Raw genomic sequence first — 21,871 nt, 5'->3', positions numbered from 1 at the left:
ACCATCACAACTCTCACCAAAGCAACTAGAATAACTACAGAGACCATCGTGTATTACCGAATTACTCATCATAAAACATTTCTTAAAAATACACAACGTACAGCAAATGAAAGACACAGATCTTGTGAATCCAGCCAATATTTCAGATTTTCTAAGTGTTTTACAGCAAAAACACAATATAGCGTTATATTAGCTTACCACAATAGCAAACATCACAACAGCATTGATTCAAGCCAAAAATAGCGATAACGTATAAACCACCAAAATATATTATTAAAGAGAAGGGAGTTGATGACAAATCAAAGAAATCAGTCTCAATAAATTAGATTAGTGAAAACAGGAGCGCAACATTCACTGGGACTCAACTCAACCTTGCATTATGTTCGTTGAATGCAAGGAAGTGTCCCCCCCTCACATTCTGAAATTGTACTTTTGTCCCCCCCAGTTTTATCATTGAAATGTGATACAAAAAAAGGTAACGGTGTGCTTTAGGACCATGCGGACGCTTCAGAGCGGTCGGGTAGGCTGTTTCAAGTTTTCAGCTGGTTGGATTTAGCACCATGTTTACACCACAGAGCGGGCGGACAGGCTGTGTGAAAAGCAAAGCTTCTGGAAGACTGGCTGGACAAGCACGGGAGAGTTGACCAGAGCCAGCTGCTGTCAGTGTGTTGCGCTCTTTCTCTGAGTTGTAAAAGCAAGTAGAGCAGAAACTGGCTACTGTATAGTTGCCTGATGTAGCTGACAAGGTAACTGCTGTTTAACCTAAAATGAAAAAAACGAAACAAGTGTATATTTCCCAGTGCTGAGCTATTTGCTAATTAGCTAATGTTTCATCCCATTTCAACTGAGGTGAATGAATTAGCTAGCTAGTAGCTAACTTACCACAGCCAGTTGAGCTCTAGCCTCTAGCTATCTGCCTCTAGCTATCTGTCACTTTGAAGGGCCCTACACACTGCGGACCCAGCTTCCGGCAGGGCCAGCGGAGGGGCAGGTTTCGGGTCGAGAGCCAGACCCTGTCCCCCGGTACAAACACGGGGGCCTCACTGCGGTGGCGGTCAGCACTCCTCTTCTGCCGTCCACTAGCTTGTTGAAGTGATTCCTGGACGGCTCTCCATGTCTCCTTGGAGCACTGCACCCATTCCTCCACCGCAGGAGCCTCGGTCTGGCTCGGATGCCATGGTGCCAGGACCGGCTGGTACCCCAATACACAGTGAAAGGGGGACACGTTAGTAGAGGAGTGGCGTAGTGAGTTCTGGGCCATTTCGGCCCAGGGAATGTATCTCGCCCACTCCCCTGGCCGGTCCTGGCAATACGACCGCAGACACCTACCCACCTCCTGGTTCACTCTCTCCACCTGCCCATTACTCTCAGGGTGATAACCGGATGTAAGGCTGACCGAGACCCCCAAACGCTCCATAAACGCCCTCCATACTCGGGACGTGAATTGGGGGCCCCGATCAGAAACTATGTCCTCCGGCACCCCGTAGTGCCGGAAGACGTGGGTGAATAATGCCTCCGCAGTCTGTAGGGCTGTAGGAATACCGGGCAACGGGAGGAGACGACAGGACTTTGAGAACCGATCCACAATCACCAGTACCGTAGTGTTCCCCTGAGACGGGGGAAGATCGGTCAGAAAATCTACGGACAGGTGCGACCAAGGCCGTTGTGGAACGGGGAGGGGTTGTAACTTCCCTCTAGGAAGGTGCCTAGGAGCCTTACTCTGGGCGCATACCGAACAGGAGGAAACATAAACCCTAACGTCTCTCGCCAAGGTAGGCCACCAATACCTCCCCCGAAGGCTCCCCACTGTCCTCTTCACCCCAGGGTGACCCGAGGAGGGTAGAACGTGAGCCCACCGAATCAATTTGTCCCGAACACCAAGCGGCACGTATTTCCGCCCCACCGGACACTGAGGAGGAGCGGGTTCCGCCCGTAACGCCCGCTCGATGTCCGAGTCCACTTCCCACACCACTGGTGCTATCAGCCTAGAGGCGGGAAGGATGGGAGTGGGTTCGGTGGGCCGATCGTCCGAGTCGTATAAACGGGACAGTGCATCCGCCTTTACGTTCTGGGAGCCCGGTCTATACGTTAAGGTAAACTGGAATCGGGTAAAGAACATGGCCCACCTTGCTTGACGTGGATTCAGTCTCCTAGCTGCCCGAATATACTCCAGATTCTGGTGGTCGGTCCAGATGAGAAAAGGGTGCTTAGCCCCCTCAAGCCAGTGTCTCCACACCTTCAGGGCACTGACCACTGCTAACAACTCCCGGTCCCCCACATCATAGTTACGCTCCGCTGGGCTGAGTTTCTTCGAGAAGAAAGCACAGGGGTGGAGTTTTGGTGGCGTACCAGAGCGCTGTGATAGCACGGCACCTACCCCAGCCTCGGACGCGTCCACCTCCACTATGAATGCTAGAGAGGGATCCGGATGTGCCAACACGGGCGCATCCGTGAACAGCGCCTTCAACCTGTTGAAAGCTCCGTCCGCTTTTGCTGACCACTGCAAACGCACCGGACCCCCCTTCAGCAGTGAGGTAATAGGAGCTGCCACCTGGCCAAAACCCCGGATAAACCTCCGGTAGTAATTGGCAAAACCCAAAAACCGCTGCACCTCCTTTACCGTGGTCGGAGTCGGCCAATTACGCACGGCCTTAATGCGGTCACTCCCTACCACCACGCCCGAGGTGGAAATGCGATAACCCACAAAAGAGACGGCTCGTTTGGAGAACACACACTTCTCAGCCTTGACATATAGGTCATGCTCCAGCAGTCTACTAAGCACCTTGCGTACCAGAGACACACACGTAAGTGGCTGAGTAGATCAGAATGTCATCGATATAAACAACCACTCCCTGCCCGTGCAGGTCCCTGAGAATATCGTCTACAAAGGATTGGAAAACGGCTGGAGCATTCTTTAACCCATACGGCATGACGCAGTACTCATAATGGCCCGATGTGGTACTAAATGCGGTTTTCCACTCGTCTCCTTTCCGAATACGCACCAGACTATACGCGCTCCTGAGATCCAATTTTGTGAAGAACTGCGCTCCGTGAAATGATTCCATTGCCGTAGCAATGAGAGGTAGTGGGTAACTAAACCCCACAGTGATGGCATTTAGACCTCTATAATCAATACACGGACGCAAACCTCCCTCCTTTTTCTTCACAAAAAAGAAACTCGAGGAGGCGGGTGAGATGGTGGACCGAATGTACCCCTGTCCCAGAGACTCAGTGACATATGTCTCCATAGCCACCGTCTCCTCTTGGGACAATGGGTACACGTGACTCTTGGGAAGCGCAGCGTCTACCTGGAGATCTATCGCACAACCCCTTCCCGGTCGATAAGGTGGTAATTTAGTCGCTTTCTTTTTACAGAAAGCGATTGCCAAATCGGCATACTCGGGGGGAATGTACACCGTGGAACCCTGGTCTGGACTTTCCACCGACGTGGCACCGATGGAAACTCCCAAACACCTTCCAGAACACTCCTTTGACCACCCCTGGAGAACCCCCTGTTTCCACGAAATTTTAGGATTGTGCCGGGCCAGCCAGGGAATCCCTAGTACCACCGGAAACGCAGGCGAATCAATAATATAAAAGCTGATACGCTCCTTATGATTCCCCTGCGTCACCATGTCCAGGGGAACCGTGGTCTCCCTGACCACCCCTGACCCTAATGGCCGGCTATCTAGGGAGTGCACGGGAAAGGGAGAATCTATCGGCACAAGCGGAACCCTTAACCTAAGAGCGAGTCCGCGATCCATAAAGTTCCCAGCTGCGCCTGAATCGACTAGCGCCCTATGCTGGGAAGAGGGTAAAAATTTAAGAAAAAAAATCAAGACAAACATGTGACTAACAGGGGGTTTTGGGTGAGTTTGGTGCTGACTCACCTGGGGTGATCGAGAAGTGTTCCGCCTGCCATCTCGACTCCCAGACGGACCCCCCCAGCACCGATCGGCCGTGTGTCCTCTCCGACCACAGCTGGTGCAGGGAGAGCCTCCTCCTCCGGTACCCCTCTGCCCAGCCCCTCCCACCTCCATCGGAATAGGAGCGGAGGGACTGGGTGGTGGAACGTACAGGACCCTCTCAGAACGCCCGCGGGCAGCCAGCAGATTGTCCAGACGGATGGACATGTCAATCAGCTCATCCAGAGAAAGAGCGGTGTCCCGACATGCTAGCTCCCTGCGGACGTCCCCCCGGAGACTACACCGGTACCGATCAATAAGGGCCCTGTCGTTCCACACAGATCCTGCAGCCAGGGTCCGGAACTCCAGCGCGTAATCCTGGGCGCTCCTCTTCTCCTGCCTAAGGTGGAACAGTCGTTCTCCCGCCGCTCGGCCCTCTGGAGGATGGTCGAATACGGCCCGAAAACGGCGGGTGAATTCTGGGTAATGCTCCTTCGCCGAGTCTGGACCATTCCAGACCGCGTTGGCCCACTCCAGAGCACGACCCGTGAGGCAGGAGACGAGGACACGCACCCTCTCCGCTCCCGAGGGAGTGGGTCTTACGGTGGCAAGGTATAGTTCCAGTTGGAGTAGGAACCCCTGGCACCCCACCGCCGATCCATCATAATCCCTCGGAAGTGTCAGACGGAGAGCGCTGGAGCCGAGGAATGAAGAGTCCTGGGCTGGAGGAGCCGAAGGTGGAGAGAGGAAACCACTCCTCTCCCATCGATCCATTCGCTCCATCATCGCATCCATCGCTGTTCCAATACGGTGGAGAACAGTGGTATGCTGGAGCACCCGTTCCTCTATCGATGGGAGAGGGTTGGCTGCTGCTCCTGCTGACTCCATTTCTTTTGGGTGCGGGATTCTGTAAGGCCTGGGTGTCAGAGTGTGGAGTCAACACGCAGGAAACAGCAGGTGCCAAATCCAAAATGTTCTTTAATGAACACGGACCATCTAGTCCACCCTATTAACACACTGGGTGTACACTATAACCAACCCCAGACACGGGGTAAAAGAACTCAGTCCAGAAACATGTAGCACACCACTACTTACACGCAAACAATCCCGCACAAAGAAACGTGAATGCCGGCTGATTAAATAAGCCCAACTAATTACCCCTCATACAAAACAGGTGCGCCCAATAAACACATAGGGAGGGGGAGAAAAGGATCAGTGGCAGCTAATAGGCCGGTGACGACGACCGCCGAGCGCCACCCGAACGGGAAGGAGAGCCTGCCTCGGTCGAAGTCGTGACACAATCACACTAGACCTGAATCAAACAATGAAACCAGCGGCCAAACGGTTGAAGACCAAAATTCGGAATTATTTTCAGTGTGAGTTTTTATTTGGAAGTGTAGCAATGTAACAGTATTGATCTGTCAGTTTCCCTACTTTTCACACACATACATTAATAAACAGCTCTACAGGCTTCACTGTCATGGTGCACAGTCAGTACACAACACTATGCTCATCATGTCTTAGCAGGGTCAGACAGCCAGTGAAGACCAGTCTACGCAGCTCAGGTGAATTCTGCAGTATATGAGTGAATGATACAAAGTTCCATCTTAAGTTGATGGGTAGACCTACAGTAGCTACATGACAGCAGCTTAAAGCTATAGTCTGGGATCTGGGAATAATGGTCATTTCAATTATTGAACCATTGATTATATTCTTGGATAACATAATATATAAATGTACACCAAGGTAATTCTTTGTCATGCCTCATCTTAGGAGGATCAGATGGTGACAGGGGTCTCAGCAGGGTCAGGCAGCCAGGGAAGACCAGCCTGTGACGGAGCTGAGAATAATTTTTGCAGCTACAACACTTTATTCTCTCTGTGCAGCAAACACTGGACAAGCCAGTTGTAATCTCAGACAAATTACTGCAGTTTAAGACCATCCATAGAATGTACTATATGCCAGTGAAACTGAATATCATGCACTCAGAAATGTAATTCCTCTGCTGCAGGTGTAAAACACAGAAGGGGACATATTTGCATATGCTATGGTCTTGAGAAGGCTGGCTGAATTCTGGCAAAGAGTATGTTATTTTATCTCAGTATGTCTACAGATTCTACCTTCTCCCTGTTTTTTTTTTCTTGGAAATGTTGATTTTGGAGGCTGTTATCAGAAGAAACTGTGTAACAAAGCATTTATAGCAGCTAAGAAATGCATTGCCATTAATTGGAAGGTTGGTTATCCTCCCACAAAGTCACAATGGATGGTAGAAATGTCAAGTTATGTATCACTTGATTTCATTTATTAGCAGATTAAAAGTATACTGGGCACCCTTCATAAGGTCTGGATGCCTTACATGGAATACAGTATGACAAAAGGAGTCTGCATTGAAAACATGCCTATGTAAGGGGAGAAATCTATTTAGGCAATCCCTAGCACTGCGCTGCTCAGTCCTGGCCCTGGGGGGCTCCTAAGTGGTGCAGCTGTTTCTCAGTGCTAGAGGTGTCACTACAGACCCTTGTTCGATTCCAGGCTGTACCACAACCGGCCCTGATTGGGAGTTCCATAGAGCGGCTCACAATTGGCCCAGCGCCGTCCGGGTTTGGCCGGGGTAGGTTGTCATTGTAAAAATAAAAAAAATCTTAAATGACTTGCCAAGTTAAATAAAACCATACAATCATGTGGATTGTCACTCTGTCCTTGGCCTAACACACCCCAAACCAATAATGAATGTTTTAGTAAGATCCTAAAGGTGTGTTTTGTTGAGGCACTGCAGGACTGTACTGAACAAAACTGGACTATACTGAACAAAACTGTAAACGCAACATGCAAAAATGTTAAAGATGTTGCTGAGTTTCAGTTCATAAAAGGAAATACGTCAATTTAAATAAATTCACTAGGCCCTAATCTATGGATTTCACATGACTGGGCAGGGGTGCAGCCATGGGTGGGCCTGGGATTTGTTTCCAAATCTTTCCCTTGAGAAGATGGGAAGGACATTGTGTTGTGAGAGAGTTGAGTTATGTACTAGATTGGTGGGGGTTGGGCGTGCAGGTGGCTCGGGATGTCTGAAATGTGATATAGAGGATGTCTTAATAAATAAAATCAAAATCGTTGTATTTTTTTAAGAGTTGTTAATTTGTTAGGCTATTAGTTAAAGGTGCAACACAATATTGAACGCAATATTGCTGTAGCTACACTGTTCCCTCTGACAGATCAGAATCAGAGAAGGTTCCATTATAGGCACTTTCACGGTGTCCTCTTTAGACATTTGACCGCAACCCCCCCACAAGATGGATTAAACGCCTTTTTAAATATGGCTAATGTGCTCATCTGGGGCTTCACCTTATATGCCTGAAGACAAAGAAGACGCTCCACAAAGCGTGACCGCTTACTGCTCTTTCAAATTGCACACCGTCCTCACACACGTTGGCCGGTGGAATTAGTGAATTTAATTAGACCTTTCCCCAATGCCCAAGGTTACTGTGGGTGAGCCGCAGCCCCTAAGATATCAGTAATTAGTTACACAGAGGAGACCCCCCCAGCCCATACTGCCTTAAAGTTAACACAAAGTGGGGAGTGATAGAAAGAGAGAGGGCAACCAGTGAGAAACAAACACCATTGTAAATACAACCCACATTTATGTTTATTTATTTTCCCTTTTGTACTTTAACTATTTGCACATAATATGACATTTGAAATGTCTTTATTCTTTTGTAACTTTTGTGATTGTAATGTTTAATGTACATTTTAATTGTTTATTTCACTTTTGTTTATTATCTACTTCACTTGCTTTGGCAATGTTAACACGTTTCCCATGCCAATAAAGCCCTTAAATTGAATTGAAATTGAATTGAGATAGAGAGGGACAGAGAATGAGACAGGGAGAGAGGTTTTGGAAAGAGGGGAGGAGAGCATTGAAAGAAAACTAGTAGAGGATGGAAGGATGAGTGCAGGGGAGAGAGAGGGCAGATGAAACTATCGGAGGAGGATGTAAAGAAACAGTATGGTATTGGTAAACATACCAATGAAGAGGTAGATGAATAGAACAGCTAGAATCCTCTCCATCTGTGGGGCATCACCTCTCACACAGCCTTTCATGTCTGCTCCCACGTCACCATAGAAACACCAGCGAGCACAGTCATTTTCACTAACTCTGTAAGAGGTCTATCTAAATGACATGTGGAGGCTGTGGCTGGGTCCAACCCACGTGAGAGACTCAACTTTTCCAAAATGTAAAACCCCTCATACAAAAGAATACATTTGCATCACCTTTGATTCCGTGTTCACGATCCCCTGATAGGGTTGTCAGCACCGCAGGAGGTCTGTGCTACAGCTTTGCCAAAGCCATGAGGACTGTTGAGGGATCTAAAACACACAGCGATACATCTGTATGCAGTGGAGTAAGAGATCTGATAACCTTCTACCAGGCAGGAGAGAGATAGCACCACAGGTAGCCTCATGTAGCCAATCCACACAGCCATTGAAAGCTATTCCAGTCAGAGGCTGGGTTCAAATCATGATGTATCGCAGCACAATGAATGCCCGTTAGGATACAAAATTCAACACCCATCATTGTCCTCCAAGAGATGTGCATAATTTTCACTTTGATGAATTTCCCATGCCACTCCCCCAATCAGTGAACTTGATTGCACTCAGTCTAACCTACCAATTCTTCTCTCCAGTAGCCTGCACAACCCTCTGAGGGGGGCTGGATGAATGCTGCAGCCGTCTACTAACCCCACAGTCTCACGAGGCTATACGATTGATAGAATATCAAAGACAAACCGTGTTATAAAGAGGTTTCTCTCATATGCTACACTGCTGCAGTAAAATAATTCACGTGTATGTATTCACTCTCTGAGGAATTTTCAGGACAATCTCTTTTCACATGATTTTCCATTCTGTTACAAAGATACATCTATAGTCTACACAAGGTGAACTATTTTCAATATTTTCATTCCCAGGTTTACACAACCTTAAAAGCTGAGTGTTTTCTGCTTTTCTACAGCCAGCTGTTATCAGTCCGTGTGGGTTTTATGATGAGTTCATAGCTTCATACTGCCCTCCTCTAGTGGTACAATACAGTCAGTGGCCGGTTTATTCGGTACCCCACCCCATTCCCGAAATTGGTTTGTGCCTACAGACCGTTAGTCATGTGGCTGTGGCTTGCTTCATATAGCAGGCAGACATGCATCGAGGCATTCAATTACTGTTCAATTGAACATTAGAATGGGCAAAGCAAGTGACCTAAGCGACTTTGAGTGTGGTAAGATCGTCTGTGACAGGAGCGCCGGTTCCAGAATCTCATAAACGGCCGGCCTCCTGGGCTTTTCAAGCACGACAGTGTCTAGGGTATACCAAGAATGGTGCGACCAAAAAAATAATCCATTCAGGAGAAGTCCTGTGAGCGAAAACAACTCGTTGATGAGAGAAGTCAGAGGAGAATGGCAAGAATCGTGCAAGCTGAAATGCGGGCCACATACAGGCAAATAACGGAGCAGTACAACAGTGGTGTGCAGAATGGCATCTCAAAAGGCAAAACTTGTTGGTCCTTGTCAAGGATGGGCTATTGCAGCAGAGGACCACACTGGGTTCCACTCCTATCAACTAAAAACAAGAAGAAGAAGCTCCAGTGGGCACGAATTAACCAACTCTGGACAATTAAGGAATAGAAAAACATTGCCTGGTACGATGAATCCCAGTTCCTGTTGCGTCATGCTGGATTTGAAATGGGTGTGTCTGTGTCACAGATCACTAAAAACCCCATTTGTTTTTGTTTATATAGAAAAATTCAAAGCAAATGTTAGCTGACTTACTTGTATATTTGACACCTACCTAACGAGCTAGCGAGCTCTATTTCATTGTTAACTTCTACTTGCACACAATCCCGGATCCGGGAGCACCCCCATCAGTAAAAAAGCTGACTAGCATAGCCTAGCATAGCGTCACAAGTAAATACTAGCATCTAAATATCATTAAATCACAAGTCCAAGACAACAGATGAAAGATACACATCTTGTGAATCCAGCCATCATTTCTGATTTTTAAAATGTTTTACAGGGAAGACACAATATGTAAATCTATTAGCTAACCACGATAGCAAAAGACACAACTTTTTTTTCTCCACCATTTTTTTCCTGCATAGGTAGCTATCACAATTTTGACCAAATAAAGATATAAATAGCCACTAACCAAGAAACAACTTCATCAGATGACAGTCTGATAACATATTTATTGTATAGCATATGTTTTGTTAGAAAAATTTGCATATTTCAGGTATAAATCATAGTTTACCATTGTGAGCCACTATCACAACTCTCACCAAAGCAACTAGAATAACTACTGAGACCAACGTGAATTACCTAAATACTCATCATAAAACATTTCTGAAAAACACACAGCATACAGCAAATGAAAGACAAAGATCTTGTGAATCCAGACAATATTTCAGATTTTTTAAGTGTTTTACAGCGAAAACACAATATAGCATTATATTAGCTCACTACAATAGCCAACCACACAACAGCATTGATTCAGGCCAACAATAGCGCTAACGAATAAACCAGCAAAAGATATGAATTTTTTCACTAACCTTCTCAAACTTCTTCAGATGACAGTCCTATAACATCCTATTACACAATACATATAGAGTTTGTTCGAAAATGTGCATATTTAGCGGAACAAATCGTGGTTATACAATGAGAATAGTAGCCAAGCTGCCAACAATATGTCGGGAGAAATCTTGGGAGAGGCACCTAATCTAATCAGTAACTAATCCTAAACTTGACAAAAAAATACAGGTTGGACAGCAAATGAAAGATACATTAGTTCTTAATGCAATCGCTGTGTTAGATTTTTTAAATGAACGTTACTACGACATACAGCGTACGTTAAAGCGAGACCGCACCGAAATTAATGGCGGAATATGAATTTTACATTTTTCAACAGAACAACCAATTAACATCATAAATAGTTCTTACTTTTTGATGAGCTCCCATCAGAATCTTGGGCAAGTTGTCCTTTTTCCAAAAAAATCGTTGCTCGGTTGTAGATTGTCGCCTTCAACGTTGGAATTAGCAGTAAACATTAGCCATGTGGGCCAGATGTGCCCAACTCCCTAGAACGCAGCACAAATAAATACCCGAAAATCACAATATACTGATATAACTCGGTTTAAAATAACAACATTATGATGTCTTTAACACCTATATCGAATCAAAACAGAGCCGGATATATCTAAGGGCTATAACGGGAGCTTTCTAGAACGACATCCTGAGGTCCTTTTTGCGTCATGGTGAAGAGAAGAAAGGGAGAACCCCACGTTGCCAGCCCATTTATAAGGCCTCAGATCTGCCTAGCAACTTCATTTCAATTCTCACTATTCACTGACATCCAGGGGAAGGCGTATGCAGTGCATCTCAACAAATAGAAGACAGGCAAATTAATAAACCGACCTCAGAACAGCCTGCAGATTTCAGCATTCTCACATCCTCATAGGAAAATTGCTCCAACTCGAGTTCTGTTTCACTCACAGATATAATTCAAACGGTTTTAGAAACTAGAGTGTTTTCTATCCGATAGTAATAGTAATATGCATATTGTACGAGCAAGAATTGAGTACGAGGCAGTTTAATTTGGGAACGAAATTATTACAAAGTGCAAACAGCACCCCCTATTGAGAAAAGGTTAAACATAAGTAGCTAAGAGGTTGGTAAATACGGTTGAAGTCGGAAGTTTACATACACTTAGGTTGGAGTCATTATACTCGTTTTTCAACCACACCACAAATTTCTTGTTAACTTCTTGCGACTACAGGGGGTGCTGTTTACTCATTAGCATATTTGCATTACAGATTAAACGGCTTCCTACTCTCCTACTTTATCGTACAATGTACATATTATTACTATTATTGGATAGAAAACAGTCTCTAGTTTCTATAGCCGTTGGAATTTTGTCTCTGAGTGGAACAGAACTCATTCTACAGCAATTTCCCTGACATGGAGTCAGATTTCACACATTTTGGCCCCTGATCTGGAGTCAGTTTAAAGGCCACTGTGAATGCTATAAGGATACGGACACTGCTTCCGTCTTCCCCTGGATGCCTTTACGTGATGACGCTTTGAATGGTATCGATTGCCCAATCACAGCCACTATAAAACAAAAACACGTGTAGGTAGGAACTCCTTTCCAGCTGCGCCGGACGCACGGTGGACACCGACCCGTTCTTTTTCCAAGCATTAGTGGAGCCAGTAATATTTCTCAGGTCATGTTTTTACTCGTTATAGGAGTTAAAAACATCATAAGGTAGTTAATTTAAACCGTTTTATAGCAATTTATATCCGTTTAGTGCGCATTTTGGGACATTTATTTCTGAGACTTTTTGAAGAGCCGGGCAGGTTTCCAGTTCATGCCGAACGCAGTTGGCATTTCCACATGGCAAGAGGACAGCTTTCGACGAAAAAAAGACGATTAGACCCAAGAAAGGATTCTTTGCCCAAGATTCTGATGGAAGAACAGCTCAAAGTAGGAACAGTTTATTATGATAAATCGTGTTTCTGTCGAGAAATGTTAATCGCTTATGACGCCATTTTGTTTGACGTAGCTTCGCTTGGCGCAAACTGTATTGAAAAGTAAGGATAATTAAAAAAATGTAAATCAGCGATTGTATTAAGAATTAAATTGTCTATCAATCGCTGTCCACCCTATATTTTTTAGTCACGTTTATGAGTATTTATGTATACGACTAGATCACTGTCTAATATGGCGCACGACATTGTCTGACCAGCTGGGCAACTTTTGTCATTGTCTAACCATGATTTTGGTGGCTAAATATGCACATTTTCGAACAAACTGTATATGTATGTTGTAATGTGATGTTACAGGAGTGTCATCTGAAGAATTCTGAGAAGGTTAGTGAAAAAATTAATACATTTTGGCGATGTTTACGTTATCGCTCTCTTTGGCTAGAATCAATGCTCTGGTAACGTTTGCATATGTGGTATGCTAATATAACGATTTATTGTGTTTTCGCTGTAAGACACTTAGAAAATCTGAAATATTGTCTGTATTCACGGGATCTGTGTCTTTCGATTAGTGTATGCTGTGTATTTTTACAAAATGTTTGATGATTAGTAATTAGGTAAACACGTTGCTCTATGTATTTATTCTAGTCCATTTGTGACGGTGGGTGCAATTGTAAACTATGATATCTACCTGAAATATGCAAATTTTTCTAACAAAACCTATCCTATACCATAAATATGTTATCAGACTGTCATCTGATGAGGTTTTTTCTTGGTTAGTGGCTATCAATATCTTAGTTTAGCCGAATTGGTGATAGCACCTGATGGAGTAAGAAACTGATGGAGTTAGAAGAGTGGTGTCTTTTGCTAACGTGGTTAGCTAATAGATTTACATATTTTGTCTTCCCTGTAAAACATTTTAAAAATCTGAAATGGTGGCTTTATTCACAAGATCTGTATCTTTCATTAGGTGTCTTGGACTTGTTATTTAATGATATTTAGATGCTACTATTTAATTGTGACGCTATGCTAGGCTATGCTACTCAGTGTGGGGGGGGTGGGGGGTGCTCCCGGACCCGGGGTAGATACTCGTGAAAGGTTAACAAATGATAGTTTTGGCAAGTCGGTTAGGACATCTACTTTGTACATGACACAAGTAATTTTCCCAACAATTGTCTACAGACAGATTATTTCACTGTATCACAATTCCAGTGAGTAAGAAGTTTACATACAGTAAGTTGACTGTGCCTTTAAACAGCTTGGAAAATTCCAGAAAATGATGTCATGGCTTTAGAAGCTTCTGCTAGGCTCATTGACATCATTTGAGGTGTATCTGTGGATTTATTTCAAGGCCTACCTTCAAACTCAGTGCCTCTTTGCTTGACATCATGGGAAAATCTAAAATAAATCAGCCAAGACCTCAGAAAAAAATTGTAGACCTCCATATGTCTAGTTCATCCTTGGGAGCAATTTCCAAACGCCTGAAGGTACCACGTTCATCTGTACAAACAATAGTACACAAGTATAAACACCATGGGACCACTCAGCCGTCATACCGCTCAGGAAGGAGACACGTTCTGTCTCCTAGAGATGAATGTACTTTGGTGCGAGAAGTGCAAATCAATTCCAGAACAACAGCAAAGAACCTTGTGAAGATGCTGGGGAAACAGGTACAATAGTATCTATGTCCTATATCGAAATAACCTGAAAGGCTGTGCTGCAATGAAGAAGCCACTGCTCCAAAACAGTAATAAAAAAGCCAGACTACGGTTTGGAACTGCACATGGGGACAAAGATAGTCCTTTTTGGAGAAATGTCCTCTGGTCTGATGAAACAAAAATAGAACTGTTTGGCTATAATGACCATCGTTATGTTTGGAGGAAAAAGGGGGAGGCTTGCAAGCCGAAGAACGCCATCTCAACCATGAAGCACGGGGGTGGCAGCATCATGTTGTGGGAGTGCTTTGCTGCAGGAGTGACTGGTGCACTTCACAAAATAGATAGCATCATGAGGCAGGAAAATTATGTGGATATATTGAAGCAACATCTTAAGACATCAGTCAGGAAGTTAAAGCTTGGTCGCAAATGGGTCTTCCAAATGGACAATGACACCAAGCATACTTCCAAAGTTGTGGCAAAATGGCTTAAGGACAACAAAGTCAAGGTATTGGAGTGGCCATCACAAAGCCCAGACCTCAATCCCATAGAAAATGTGTGGGTAGAACTGAAAAAGCATGTACGAGCAAGGAGGCCTACAAACCTGACTCAGTTACACCAGCTCTGTCAGGAGGAATGGCCAAAATTCACCCAACTAATTGTGGGAAACTTGTGGAAGGCTACCCGAAGAATTTGACCCAAGTTCAACAATTTATAGGCAATGCTAGCAAATACCAATTGAGTGTATGTAAACTTCTGACCCACTGGGAATGTGATGAAAGTAATAAATCATTCTCTCTATTATTCTGACATTTTACATTCTTAAAATAATGTGGTGATCCTAATTGACCTAAGACAGGGATTTTTTACTAGGATTAAATATCAGGAATTGTGAAAAACTGAGGTTAAATGTATTTGGCTAAGGTGTATGTAATCTTCCGACTTCAACTGTACAGTCGTGGCCAAAAGTTTTGAGAAAGACACAAATATTCATTTCCACAAAGTTTGCCGCTTCAGTGTCTTTAGATATTTTTGTCAGATGGTACTATGGAACACTGAAGTACAATTACAAGCCTTTCTTATGGGTGAAAGGCTTCTATTGACAATTACATGAATTTGATGCAAAGAGTCAATATTTGCATTGTTGATCCTTCCTTTTCAAGACCTCTGCAATCCGCCCTGGCATGCTGTTAATTAACTTCTGGGCCACATCCTGACTGATTGTCACATACGTCGTATGACGTCAAAAAAATGTGCACAAATTTGTTTACATCCCTGTTAGTGAGTATTTCTTCTTTGCCAAGATAATCCATCCACCTGACAGCGATGTCATATCAAGAAGATGATTAAACAGCATGATCATTACACCAGTGCACCTTTACCTGGGGACAATAAGAGGCCAATCTAAAATGTGCAGTTTTGTCATACAACACAATGCCACAGATGTCTCAAGTATTGAGGGAGTGTGCATTTGGCATGCTGACTGCAGGAATGTCCACCAGAACTGTTGCCATAGAACTGAATGTTAATTTCTCTACCATAAACCGCCTCCAGCATCATTTTAGAGAATTTGGCAGTATGTGCAACCGGCCTCACAACCGCAGACCATGTCTAACCACGCCAGGCCAGGACCTCCACATTGGGCTTCTTCACCTGCGGGATTCGACTGAGACCAGCCACCCAGACAGCTGATGAAACTGTGGGTTTGCACAACCAAAGAATTTCTGCACAAACTGTCAGAAACCTTCTCAGTAAGCTCATTTGGTTGCTCATCGTCCTCACCAGGGTCTTGACCTGACTGCAATTCGCTATAGTAACTGACTTCAGTGGGCAAACGCTCACCTTCAATTGCCACTAGCACACTTCTCACGGATTAATCCCAGTTTCCACTGTACTGGGCAGATGGCAGACATATGTTGTGTGGGCAAGTGGTTTTCCAATGTCAACGTTGTGAACAGAGTGCCCCATGGTGGCGGTGGGGTTATGATATGGGCAATCATAAGCTACGGACAAAGAACACAGTTTAATATAATCAATGGCAATTTTAATGCACAGAGATACCGTGACGAGATCGTGAGGCACATTGTCATGCCATTAATCTGCCTTCATAACCTCATGTTTCAGCATGATAATGCACGGCCCCATGTCGCAAGGATCTGTACACAATTCCTGGAAGCTGAAAATGTCCCAGTTCTTCCATGGCCTGTATACTCACCAGACATGTCACCCATTCAGCATGTTCGGGATTATTTGGATCAACGTGTACGACAGCGTATTCCAGTTCCCGACAATATCCAGCAACTTTGTCATTGAAGAGGATTGGGACAACATTCCACAGGCCACAATCAACTGCCTGATCAACTCAATGTGTCGTGCTGCATAAGGAAAGTGGTGTTCACACCAGATACTGACTGGTTTTCTGATCAATGCCTCTACCCTACTTTTTTTTAAGGTATCTGTGACCAACAGATGCATATCTGTATTCCCAGACATGAGATCCATAGATTAGGGCCTAATGAATTCATTTCAAATGACCGATTTCCTTATATGAACTGTAACTCAGTAAAATCTTTGAAATTGTCTATATTTTTGTTCAGTGTAATCCCAATTTCCTTTAAATTGCACGCAGACATAAAAATGGTATCGATGAGTTTGGATTAATTTACGAGAATCTCGCAATGTCCCTAAAACACAATGAAAACGGTAAGGTGAGTAAGACAATCTCATCCTTTAAAATAAAATAATTCTATGCACATTACTTTTATATCATCCCTGTTCTAATTAGAATAGAATCTGGCAACCAGGAGCCCTCCTCCTCAACAATTCCCGCTAAGCGTTTGTCTCCAGAGACATAGCCTATGGCCTACTACACCCACCCATAATGATGGGTTCCAATCATCTCTTATTCTCTCATTCTACCACTCGGTTTGTAGACAAACATTTAACACCAATTAACACAGAATCTCAATTTTTAATGACCACTCAATTATCATTTTCAGTCTCATTCTATGTACACTTAGCAAGGTTAAGTAACGCTCTGATGCAAGAAGGATCATTGAATGGGAAATAGCTGTGGTAATTAACGTGTGTTAAGCCAGCCCAGAGGATCAGTCGTCTCCCTTCTACTATTCATCAGCTGTTATTTGGTGAATATCAGCCCAATACTGTGTCCTCCTTCAAACAATGTTATCTGCTCCGTTGTCTGTCTACATCCTTCTCTATGGTGGAACAGGAAAGGATGGTCTGTGGTGGACACAGAAGTCTCAGACTATTCACACACTTAGTCAGTCAGTGGCTGGTTGCAGACATCCCTGTTTAAGCTGTCTGAGCTAATACAGAGGAACAACTAAGCCCCTACGTCAAGGACCAATCTGTATGGCTCCAGCAAAGCATGTAGTATTATTGGTAGACAATAGAGAAGGGAAGTCAAACTCATTTTGTCCCAGTGGCCACATTTGGTCTTCAACGAACTCCGGAGGGCCGTGCTGAAAGTGCTAAAATTTGCTAAAAACAGTCCTCTATTCATCATTTTGGGAATTTTCTATGCTCCCTATTTGTCTTTTATTTCAGTCATTAGTAGCGAGCTGGACAGTCAAGAAACTATATGAATGTACAGTAGGTTCATTATCATTTCTACATAGTTTCAATTTGGTTTTAGTCATTTTAAAATATATAGAGTTTATTCCTCTCCCAAAAAATTGTTCTAAACTCGAACCACCTGCTGCCAGATTGGACCCCTTGCAGGCCGGATCTGGCCATATGTTTGACATCCCTGCAATGGAGAGAAGAAAAAAGGTAGATACACTTGCTCACTGGGGTGACCTTGATTCGTGCAGAGAGAGGATCCAGGAGCATCACTCAGGTTTGCTGTGCCTCCTTTTATAAATTAATAGTACCCCCTGATGAATAGGAAGAGCAAACATATGATCTTCTTTTCAGGATGGCTATTCAGTGACCCATTTGGACAGCACAAAGGATAATAAGCACACACAGGAACATTTGGTTAAATTCTTAGCCTCCTTACTTTCAACTGTCACAGAAACCAGCCTCTTCTGTCAACAGTCACTTAGGCCCATATGTGAAGAGATGAGCACCAGGTTATTATGCACTCCAAAGCTAACAGAGGCCATGTCTGTTGAAGTGGATTAGCCTTGCTCTTTAGCTCCCTGCATGATCGTCTTTTTCATTCACCTTGTCTTTGATGTGTGGTTTGTATACTTTCTCCCTCTCTCCCTCGTCCCTCTACCGAAATTCTCTTTTAAACCCTCAAGGTCCTTTCCTTTGTCTAATTCTGAGAAGCATACCACAAGTGGATGATGAGCATCAAATCAAAATGTATTTGTCACATGCGCCGAATACAACAGGCGTATGTATACCTTACAGTGAAATGCTTACTTACAAGCCCTTAACCAACAATGCAATTTTAAGAAAATCCCTAAAAAAGTAAGAGATAAGAATAACAAATAATTAAAGCGCAGCAGAAAATGACAATGGCGGGACTATATACAGAGGGTACTGGGACAGAGTCAATGAGGGGGGCACCTATGTCAAGGTAATTGGGATAATTATGTACATGTAGGTAGAGTTTTTAAAGTGGCTACACAAAGATGATAACAGAGAGTAGCAGCAGCGGCGGTGGGGGGGGGGCAATGCAAATAGTCTGGGTAGCCATTTGATTAGCTGTTCAGGATTCTTATTGCTTGCGGGTAGAAGCTGTTTAGAAGCCTCTTGGACCTAGACTTGGCACTCCGGTACCGGTAGCAGAGAGAACAGTCTATGACTAGGGTGGCTGGAGTCTTTGACAATTTTTAGGGCCTTCCTCTGACACCGCCTGGTATAGAGGTCCTGGATGGCAGGAAGCTTGGCCCCAGTGATGTACTGGGCCATACACACCACCCTCTGTAGTATCTTGCGGTCGGAGGCTGAGCAGTTGCCATACCAGGCAGTGATGCAACCAGTCAGGATGCTCTTGATGGCGCAGCTGTAAAACCTTTTGAGGATCTGAGGACCCATGCCAAATTTTTTCAGTCTCCCGAGGGGGAATAGGTTTTGTCGTGCCCGACTGTCTTGGTGTGCTTGGACCATGATAATTTGTTGGTGATGTGGACACCAAGGAACTTGAAGCTCTCAACCTGCTCCACTACAGCCCTGTCGATGAGAATGGGGGCGTGCTCAGTCCTCCTTTTCCTGTAGTCCACAATCAGCTCCTTTGTCTTCATCACATTGAGGGAGTGGTTGTAGTCCTTGCACCACACGGTCAGGTCTCTGACCTCCTCCCTATAGGCTGTCTCATCGTTGTCGGTGATCAGGCCTACCACTGTTGAGTCATCAGAAAACTTAATGATGGTGTTGGAGTCGTGCCTGTCCGTGCAATCATGAGTGAACAAGGAGTACAGAAGGGGACTGAGCACGCACCGTCCCCGTGTTGAGGATCAGCATGGCGGATGTGTTATTACCAAAAGTTACCACCTGGGGGCGGCCCGTCAGGAAGTCCAGGATCCAGTTGCAAAAGGAGGTGTTTCGTCCCAGGGTCCTTAGCTTAGTGATGAGCTTTGAGGGCACTATGGTTTTTGAATGTTGAGCTGTAGTCAATGAATAGCATTCTCACATAGGTGTTGCTTTTGTTCAGGTGGGAAAGGGTAGTGAGAGGGCAATAAAGTTTGCATCAACTGTGGATCTGTTGATGCAGTACGCAAATTGGAGTGGGTGTAGGGTTTCTGGGGTAATGGTGTTGAATGTGAGCCAAGACCAGCCTTTCAAAGCATTTCATGGCTACAGACGTGAGTACTACGTGTCGGTTGTCATTTAGGCAGGTTACCTTAGTGTTCTTGGGCACAGGGACTATGGTGGTCTGCTTGAAACATGTTGGTATTACAGACTCAGACAGGGAGAGGTTGAAAATGTCAGTGAAGACACTTGCCAGTTGGTCAGTGCATGCTTGGAATACACGTCCTGGTAATCCGTCTGGCCCAGCGGGATTGTGAATGTTGACCTATTTAAAGGTCTTGCCTACAACGGCTGCGGAGAGCGTGATCACACACTCGTCCGGAACAGCTGATGATCTCATGCATTTTTCAATGTTGCTTGCCTCAAAGCGAGCATATAAGTTATTTAGCTCGTCTGGTAGGCTAGTGTCACTGGGCAGCTCTCGACAGTGCTTCCCTTTGTAGTCTGTAATAGTTTGCAAGCCCTGCCACATCGACGAGCGTCAGAGCCGGTGTAGTATGATTCGATCTTAGTCCTGTATTGATGCTCTGCTAGTTTGATGGTTCGTTGGAAGGCATAACGGGAATTCTTATAAGCTTCCGGCTTAGAGTCCCGCTCCTTGAAAGCGGCAGCTCTACTCTTTACCTCAATGCGAATGTTGCCTGTAATCCATGTCTTCTGGTTGGGGTATGTACGTACAGTCATTGTGGGGACAACATCCTCAATGTACTTTTTGATAAAGCCAGTGTCATGAGTGGCCTGCTCGGGTCAGGTTACAGTGCACCACAATCCTACAGAGAGATCTCTCACACCCACCAGAGGGGAAGACATCGAGAGGTATGGAGATGGGGGGGTTTTATGACACCTCACGCCCATTGTAAATCTAAGGCAGCAGACAAAATGTCTTTGTCCTCTCACTATGGAGATTAACATTTAATAAATGGACTTTGGGACAATTCGTCAGCCACAATGGTGGTAATGTGTAATGATTGTTCTCCTCCTCGTCTGAGGAGGAGCATGGATCGGACCAAAACGCAGCTTGTGTGGAATACATGATGAATTTGTTTAAACAAGACGAACACGAAACACACTTAACCTCTCTGGGATCGCGGGACGCTTGCGTCCCAACAGCCTGTTAAAATGTAGAGCGCCAGATTCAAAAAAATGATATAAAATTAAACTTGATTAAATCACACATATAAGATACCAAATTAAAGCTACACTCGGTGTGAATCCAGCCAACATGTCAGATTTCAAAAAGGCTTTTCGGCGAAAGCATAAGATGCTATTATCTGATGATAGCCCAATGTAAACAAGAGAGTGTAGCCTATTTCAACCATGCTGGAGCTTCTCAAAACGCAGAAATAAAATATAAAACATGCATTACCTTTGACGAGATTCTTTTGTTGGCACTCCAATATGACCCATAAACAAGACAAATGGTCCTTTTGTTCGATTAATTCTGTCCATATATATCCAAATTGTCCATTTATTTGGCGCCTTTGTACCAGAAAAAGCATCGTCCAATTTGCACAAAGTCACGACAAAATATCTAAAAAATTTACCTCTAAACTTTGCCAAAACATTTCAAAGTACTTTTGTGATACAACTGTAGGTATTTGTAAATGGTAATAATCGATCAAATTGAAGACGGGTCAATCTGTTTTCAATACAGGATATCAACAAACTCACGGTACTTTTCAAGTCTTGCTCAACTCTCAAACATAAATACAAGACGTCACTCCACTTCCGGGTCAATATCTTTCTCAGTTCTCTAATGAAAAACCTTAACCTTTTTCCATACAATGGCGACATCCAGTGGAAGCAGTAGAAACTGCGTGGATAGTGATTAGAATTCTGGTTTGCCCATGAGAACCCATTGAACACACAATGACTTAAAAAAAAAATAGGTTGGTCCTCAGGGTTTTGACTGCTATATAAGTTCTGTTATACTTACAGATATGATTCCAACAGTTCTAGAAACTTCAGAGTGTTTTCTATCCAAATCTACTAATAATATGCATATCTTATATTCTGGGGCTGAGTAGAACGAAGTTGAAATTGTGCACGCTATTTTTCC

This window comes from Salvelinus fontinalis, chromosome 12 (assembly GCF_029448725.1).
Source record: "Salvelinus fontinalis isolate EN_2023a chromosome 12, ASM2944872v1, whole genome shotgun sequence".
Lineage (NCBI taxonomy): Eukaryota > Metazoa > Chordata > Actinopteri > Salmoniformes > Salmonidae > Salvelinus > Salvelinus fontinalis.
This window is presented reverse-complemented; position numbering follows the sequence as displayed.